This window comes from Branchiostoma lanceolatum, chromosome 1, assembly GCF_035083965.1.
Source record: "Branchiostoma lanceolatum isolate klBraLanc5 chromosome 1, klBraLanc5.hap2, whole genome shotgun sequence".
NCBI classification, from domain to species: domain Eukaryota; kingdom Metazoa; phylum Chordata; class Leptocardii; order Amphioxiformes; family Branchiostomatidae; genus Branchiostoma; species Branchiostoma lanceolatum.
Window position 1 is genome coordinate 38,764,959 of NC_089722.1, and position 8,841 is coordinate 38,773,799.

At 40.5% G+C, this 8,841-nt stretch overlaps 1 long non-coding RNA gene across 1 annotated transcript; it reads left to right on the top strand.

Moving 5' to 3' along the window:
* Positions 1–2,373: 2,373 nt before the first annotated feature.
* On the top strand, positions 2,374–4,474 carry LOC136422364 (uncharacterized). Its single transcript, XR_010753611.1, has 3 exons — positions 2,374–2,697; positions 3,764–3,871; positions 4,457–4,474. It is a non-coding gene; the product is annotated as an uncharacterized lncRNA (long non-coding RNA).
* Positions 4,475–8,841: the final 4,367 nt, after the last annotated feature.

An 8,841-nucleotide genomic window follows, 5' to 3' on the forward strand; every position in this document is an offset into this window, starting at 1 on the left:
CGTGGATTCGAGATTGAATGAGCACTTGGGATAATGTACTGCCCACCACCCCCCACCCCGGACGAACAACATTTAGTTACTGTACTAAAAGTAACAGTAGCTAATTGAACTATTGGCGCAAAACTTTGTCTTGAATTAATCTTCTTTTAAAGACTACTTCAAGACATCCTAAATTGTCTTAACCTCATTAACATACCTATTCAGAGTTTTGGTATAAAACCTGGTGTTTTCAGTCCTATCGTTAGTCACTGACGAAAGACAGTGGATGCTGTCTGAAACGTCTGATTGTTTCAACATTTTATCCAGTTGCTTGAGTAATTATTTTTGGCGTATCTTACTACCTGGATGTCTAACTTTCATCAACGTACATAACAGGATAACCTGTGACTACGAACTCTTGCAGTTTTCGTAAACAGTGCTAGGTGACGCTTTTGATCCATGAACATCTTTCTATCTAACAGATGACCTTTCACTTATGTTTAAAACAAATAATCTAATTGCTTTTGAAGTATTTCAGTTCTAGAAAACATTGCTAGGTGACGCTGTTGAACCATAAGAATGTAGCTTCCATCACGCATTCACAATTGAAGTTTTTGAAATAATTGCTGGTGGCACTTTTGATCCCTGAACAGGTAAAAGCAACAGACATTTCTTTTATTCATGACAAAAGCTGTTCAGTGCGTGTTCGTTACCTTCCACAGAGATGGATTGATAATCCAGATGTCGATCAAAAATACTAGCTGCTATTCCATTAAACCGTTCACAAGTACAAGCAAGCCAACCGTCCTTGGTGCTGAACACTGTTTCAACACACAGTTAGCACACACACACAAACACACACACATACGCACACACACACACACACTCATACTTGCATCATTAGAAATATTTAAGTAAATGTCACCATTATCAGACATAGAAATAGACTTAAAACAAATTGTGTTATTCCGATGATCATCTGCAATAACCTATGAACATATTAACGGCACTTGTACCCAAAGGCCCATGGCAATGTTTTGAAATTATAATTCTTCTTCGGAAATTCGCTTAGACTAGACAAGTCTTAAGATCGTGTATGAAACATTTCCACGCATTTTGTAAACCGGCGACACCAGTTAAAGACCCCAGTAAAACTATATAAATACAGGATAATGTAAACTATAGGCTTCAGTATGCGTCTGGCAGCCGTACAGTGCACATCAGTGGTGGCCTGGCTGAGAAAGTTGACAATGTACAAGTTACTCTTCAAGTAATGTTTGAAATCTATAGATAACATATAAGAATTTGAAGTATATATATATATGGCTACACATAAAGAAGTTAGCTTGAAGGACAGTTAGCCAAGAAATCAAGTAATGACAACACTGGCTTGCAATTTAGCTTTGAGACATTGGCTAGCAGTTATATGTACTGTTCTACAGAGCCCTATTCTATGCTGGTTACAACAACAAGAAGACGCAAAAAATCCCAAGTCATATTTCTAGACACACAACTACCTAGCCTAATGTTGGGAAGACATTGGAAATTTATATCCATTTAGACACTCTAACACAACGTTGACAGGGTCGATTTGAATGTTTGAAAATTTGAACAAGGTTGACTTCCCCCAAACTGAAAGTTGTAGATAGCATTGTCTTGATTATCCAATCTGATTTAAACTTCCTTGGATTATGTGACTTTTTGATAGATATCTGGGCCATTCTGCATTGTTTGATACTGTTCATAGAAAAACCAGTACAGAAAAAAAGTTTGAATTCTCTGACAGTTATTATGGTAATCTGTCCCTGCTATTGTCCCAGGCTGGCAGACATCTAATCCTTTTATGAATATATGTGGTTATGGGGGATTAATCCAGCCCTCAACCTGCTGGGCAGCTCACAGTAGGAGCACTCCCTTTACAACTTTCCCAGGGCAAGGTTTTGGTTCCTTTAACAAACGCTGCGCCAAGACTAGACATCTACCATTCTAAGCGAACATAAAGCACACTATCTGGACAATCAGGCGACAATGAGCTACCGCGTACTAATACACGACTACACTAGCTATCCGGCGGAAGACAACACTTCGGCACAACAACAACAACAACAAAAAATAATAACATGAACGTTTATTCGGGAAATAAAAAAAATATGATTTTTAGCTATAGTTAGTGATATCCAAAAATATGGAGCTGAAAACCGAGGAAAAAACGCATTATTCGCGCCTTATTTTCTGGGATCACTTCGTATCGCGGATAAACTTCGGTTTGAGACTGAACTGGCATGACGTCACGGAAATTACCGACAGATCTTCTTCTTCTTCTTACCGGGAAGACTTGTTTTATCAACTTGAACCTACAACAACAAATGTTCGAACTATATACATCGGGAAGGAAGGACAATTTTCACCGAAAGAGAAGAAAGGACAAAGCACAAAGTGAGCAGAAACGGGGCGACAAGCGGCTGTACAAGATGCAAGATTCAACATTTCACCACAAGCACCCGGACAACGTTGTGGTCGTTCTTCTTTTTTCGTTCATCTCAAAATGTCTTCAAATGTAGCGTCATTGCGGGAAATTTTCCACAGAAAGGGAAGCGAAAGGGCTGTGAAACTGTATGGACGAAAATTGATAGACAAAACTCAGGATTTAGGGAGGAATGCAGCAAGATTTGGAGTCGACGCAGTCAACAAAATCAAGCACGTGTGACGTCATGACAGGTAAGATCGTTTGAAAACATTTTCGTCATTTCTGAGAGAAAATTCTCAATGAAAACTTCCAGTCCCTCAGAAAAGTTCAGAATATGCTTCGCACATAAATATTCTGAATGGCTGTGTAAAGTTTCTGTGTATCTTTTGTGACAAAAAATTATTTGTGAGAAAAACAAGGTCCATTGTTTTTTGAGCGCGCCACAACAAACAGATCTTGAACAGATACAGCATACTTTAAATTTGTTCACAAACCTGAAGAAGTAAGCTACAATGCTGCGATTCACTAAAAATGTAAAAGGATTTCATGGTTAACTTGTTGATTTACGTTTTGAGTGAAAAGATATACTAGTATAACGTTGATGTAATAACTGACACAGTGAATGGTGCGGTCTGTAATTAGTCGGGAATACGTCGGTAATGTTATTTGAGAATTGGTCGGAAAATCGCCGTCTCTCGGGGAATTTGGTCGGGATTTAGTCGGTTCAAGGGTGCTTCCCGACAAAAGGATTAGTGGCTATTGACATGATCATCCTGTCAATAATAAGAGTTTACACTATTGACAGGATGATCCTATGATGTATGCATTCCTATGCATTTTTTTGTAATCTACTCTTGCACAATCTGTTAATATTGATTTTCATAATGTTGTCATCATAAAAATAATTTATTTAATTTTATAATCATAATTTTGCTCTAGAAGCATCCATAAGTACATCATTGTCAAGTGCTTTCCAGAAATGCTTCCTAACATTATCAATGAGTCAGAAAGGAGATGAATAGGATGTATGACATCTAAGTTGATATTGCAGTTATGTTGCATAATAAGATACTGTACATGCAGAAATGTTAGCGAGGTTTAATTTCGCGGTAAGGAGAAAATGGATTGTTGCAGTGGTTTTGAGATGACGTTTTAACAATAATAGTGCTACAGTCACACAATGGAACGGCTTTTCGCATGTTTTTAAGGTTGTGGTAAAGAGTTAATCGATGAAAGTCATGACCATAAAACCACAAATATTTCTGCATTTACAGTACAGGGAATGATGTCAATTTAGTATATTTTTACTCTGTATAGTGTACGCGAAGAGGGTCTACAGAGCCATTGATGCTCAGATGGTGGAGCAGTCAATGCTTCAGGCCTGTGAGGAGGCAAAGAAAACAACTGCTGACATGGAGAACAATGGTTCATTGCACACTTTACATGCAGCTGTTATTTGTTTGTTACATATCTGGTATAAAATGCCTTTAAGTAATGGCATAACACACCTGGTTTGTACTGACGAGTACAAGCTGTATATCTGGACAGATTTATTAGATCCGCTCACATCAGGATGGTCTGGTGTGGTGTATTCGTTTACCTGCTAGTGGTAACAGGCAGCCCCTCTCCTCAACCACGGGACTTGGTATTTTATGCCAGAGTCTGGAAAAAACACAACCTGATGCAGACTTTTTAGTTGGTGAAGCGCGGTGGCGTCGTGAGGTAGAATAGGTATGAATATGGTCATGGTTTGGTTTGAAAGGGCAGAATCGACGACTAGCTTACATCCCAGTTCACGACTTGCAGGGAATTTGGACAGCCATTCCCGACTCAAACAGCTGCCTACGGCCAAACACGACTTGCATGTTGTTTACTTTTTTTACATTAAAATTAATATTCAATACGTCATAAAACATTTGCATAGAGTAGGCCACATATTTGTAGGTGTAGTTAGTTACATATATCAATCTTCATCCATCCTCTAACATGTACCTCTCTTTCCCCATGTAGAAGACAAATGTGCTGAGGATAACATACAGCAGCTTTATTTTCTACCAGACCAGTACATCTGACGCCCTTCAAGAACAGCATCCAAGCGAGTGGAAACACACATACTTCAGGGAGAGGGTTTGGGAAAAGTCTTTCAATATGGTGTACTTGCATGATGGTAAATTGATGATGGATTCTCCTAGTGAATCAACAGATGAATTTATAGTACATGATGGTCTTAATGCTCTGAGTATGAATGGTTCTGGATTGGAACCTTTTGTAGTGAACATCATACAGGTATTGCTAAACACCACAATTGACTACAACTGATCACAACCAGGTATGATACTAGTATGCAGTGGATTTATTAGCCCCTACACATGGAAAGTGCAAACAGACAGTAACTAAATTGTGAAACAAATCAATACTGTTTGAATCTAAATGTTACAGAATATTTATTTGGGGGGGGGGGAACCATGCATATATCTTATAATATCTTATTAGAAATGTTTATATTCCTATGGAAGCCTGCACCTTAACAATAACCTCAATGACCTACAGTCGCCAGTGCCCCTCATAGTATGATACCCTTGGAGGCTTGAGTAGTATAGGAGACCATTAAGAAGGTTAAGTTTTCAGAGTTTTATGTACATGTCTGTTAGCAGGATAACTCTAGAAGTCATGAATGTATATTAATCTTTATCATATTGGGCATGTTGGTAGTTGTGGAAGGAAGAGATTAGATTATGGGCCCCTACCAGCTTCCCATGGTACTGCAGTAGAAATTCCAGTTTTCATATCCCGTGTTCTGGACATTACGGTCATGATTTTTCAGAGGAAGGCAATTGGGCTTGTGAATAAGGGACAATGGTACTGCCACCTAAAAACTAAAAAAGAAGAGGGACATCAAAAAGAGAGGAACATGTAGACCATGCAAATGAAAATCTGATTACATGATAAATGTAAAATGTAAACATTTCATGTTGGGAAAGATTCCATCAGCATTTGGAAGAACAAAGTAAAGATGAACATCATTATACATGTATAAAGCACATCAGGGCCTCATTTGCATATTTAATGAAAAGAGGCTAAAATAGTTTTTGCTAAGATATAACTTGCATACTTTGGACACTTATTTGGGTAAAGAGGATCATTGACTGATGTAGTACATGCCAATGAGGACCTTATTCACATAATGAGAAAAATATGTCAACTGAAGGTTATCCAAACACCAGAAAGACGTCATGAGATAATTTGAAGTCAATTTGTCGGGGCTTCTTCTCGCCCCTAGCCATTATATACTTCATGTGACGGGTGTCTTGAAAAATAGAGAGCGAAGCATGGTACGTGCAAAGTAAGCTACAAGGCTTACATAGACTCTCCAGGCATACCGGCTGGTTTCCTAAGACGGCATTGGTCTCGCCTAAGATGGGAGGCATTGTTAACAAGGGACCAGTTTCACCGCTATTGCCTAACACCTGAAAGACGCCAGACATGGCATGTCAAATTGTCGGGGCTTCTTCTCGCCCCTATAATCCATACTTCATATGACGGGTGTCTTGAAAAATAGAGAGCGTAGCATGGTATGTGCAAAATAAGCTACAAGGCTTACATAGACTCTCCCGGCATACCGGCTGGTTTCCTACGACGGCATTGATCTCTCCTAAGATGGGAGGCATTGCTAACAAGGGGCCAGTTTCACCGCTATTGCCTAACACCTGAAAGACGCCAGACATGGCATGTCAAATTGTCGGGGCTTCTTCTCGCCCCTATAATCCATACTTCATATGACGGGTGTCTTGAAAAATAGAGAGCGTAGCATGGTATGTGCAAAATAAGCTACAAGGCTTACATAGACTCTCCCGGCATACCGGCTGGTTTCCTACGACGGCATTGATCTCTCCTAAGATGGGAGGCATTGCTAACAAGGGGCCAGTTTCACCGCTATTGCCTAACACCTGAAAGACGCCAGACATGGCATGTCAAATTGTCGGGGCTTCTTCTCGCCCCTAGCCATTATATACTTCATGTGACGGGTGTCTTGAAAAATAGAGAGCGAAGCATGGTACGTGCAAAGTAAGCTACAAGGCTTACATAGACTCTCCAGGCATACCGGCTGGTTTCCTAAGACGGCATTGGTCTCGCCTAAGATGGGAGGCATTGTTAACAAGGGACCAGTTTCACCGCTATTGCCTAACACCTGAAAGACGCCAGACATGGCATGTCAAATTGTCGGGGCTTCTTCTCGCCCCTATAATCCATACTTCATATGACGGGTGTCTTGAAAAATAGAGAGCGTAGCATGGTATGTGCAAAATAAGCTACAAGGCTTACATAGACTCTCCCGGCATACCGGCTGGTTTCCTACGACGGCATTGGTCTCTCCTAAGATGGGAGGCATTGCTAACAAGGGACCAGTTTCACCGCTATTGCCTAACACCTGAAAGACGTCAGACATGGCATGTCAAATTGTCGGGGCTTCTTCTCGCCCCTAGCCATACTTCATATGACGGGTGTCTTGAAAAATAGAAAGCGAAGCATGGTACGTGCAAAGTAAGCTACAAGGCTTACATAGACTCTCCAGGCATACCGGCTGGTTTCCTAAGACGGCATTGGTCTCGCCTAAGATGGGAGGCATTGTTAACAAGGGACCAGTTTCACCGCTATTGCCTAACACCTGAAAGACGCCAGACATGGCATGTCAAATTGTCGGGGCTTCTTCTCGCCCCTATAATCCATACTTCATATGACGGGTGTCTTGAAAAATAGAGAGCGTAGCATGGTATGTGCAAAATAAGCTACAAGGCTTACATAGACTCTCCCGGCATACCGGCTGGTTTCCTACGACGGCATTGGTCTCGCCTAAGATGGGAGGCATTGTTAACAAGGGACCAGTTTCACCGCTATTGCCTAACACCTGAAAGACGTCAGACATTTCATATTCATGAGATAAAGTTTAATTGTCAGGACTTCTTCTAGCCCCCTATCCATACGATAGACGGAAGTATCAAACTACTATCATTTGCTGCTAAGGTACATGTATTCTAATTTTTTTGTCAACAAAATTTGCATAATTTATACCTATCAATATTCCTCTCTTTTTCAGCTGTATATGCTTGTTGCTTGAAAATCCTATCATGGTACGTGGGGAATCGATGAAATTTCCTCATTGATTTTGCAGATTAGCTTCTAATTTGAAGAATTAGCATCTTCCTGTGTTAATCATCACTTAAGTGATGTACATGCCAAACACAACTGAAACGAGATTTGTTTTGCGATGGCCCACTAGCACTGCAAGATGTATGTTGACCTATTGTCCCAAATTCCAAGACCGCTGCTTTAATGATAGTAAACGTTGCACATTTCCACTTTTACCTACTAGTAAGTAATTATGTAGAATAGGTTCTTATTTCCAAAACATAGGTCTCATTATGTTAATCAACATCCAAGATACCTATGTATGAAAAAATAATGAAAAGCCAGCAATCCCTTCTTGAGTTATCCTGTTCGAAAGTTTCCAACAAAAAGACCCACTGCAATTCCATACCAGCTGCAAGGGAGTTCAAGCTCACTCCTTGCTCCAAGAGCTATCTACCACTTAAAAACCAGGACCCTAGCGTTTTGAAGTTCCGCTGCAGTACCGTAGGAAGTTGCTTGGAATCCCATTATCGAACTTAACTTTTGTTTTTCAACACCTACCCTTCTATTGAATATATAATGAGGACATACAAGTTCTGCTGCATTACTGTAAGATGCCGCGAGGAAGTCCATTATCAAGGTTAACCTTTGTCTTACCAACATCTACCTAACTACAAAACATCTATCCACAGCTTGTTGGGTTATCCTGATTACATCGAACCCACATGCATCCACAGCCACGTCACCATGAAACATTTCTGGTGGAGATTGTGATGCTCAACACCACATATTTCATATGTACAACCATACCTATCCTTGGTGTCGAAATACTATCCACACATTGACATACCTGTCACTGATGCTGAACACTACACCTGTCAGACATACAACCACACCTGTCCTCACTGTAAACCACACTTGTCAGACAGAAAACCACACCTGTCCTTGGTGCTGACCACTACATCTGTCAGACATACAACCACACCTGTCCTTGGTGCTGACAACTACATGTACATCTGTCAGGCATACAACCAAACCTTCCATCAGTGCTGAATACCACACCTGTCAGACATAAAACCACACCTGTCCTTGGTGCTAACCACTACATCTGTCAGACATACAATCACACCTGTCCTTGGTGCTGAACACCACAAATGTCCGACTTACAATCAAACTTGTCCTTGGTGCTCAACACCACACCTGTCAAACATACAACCTCACCTGTCCTTGGTGATCAAGTTGTTTAACATGAGTTTGTACACTAGCTG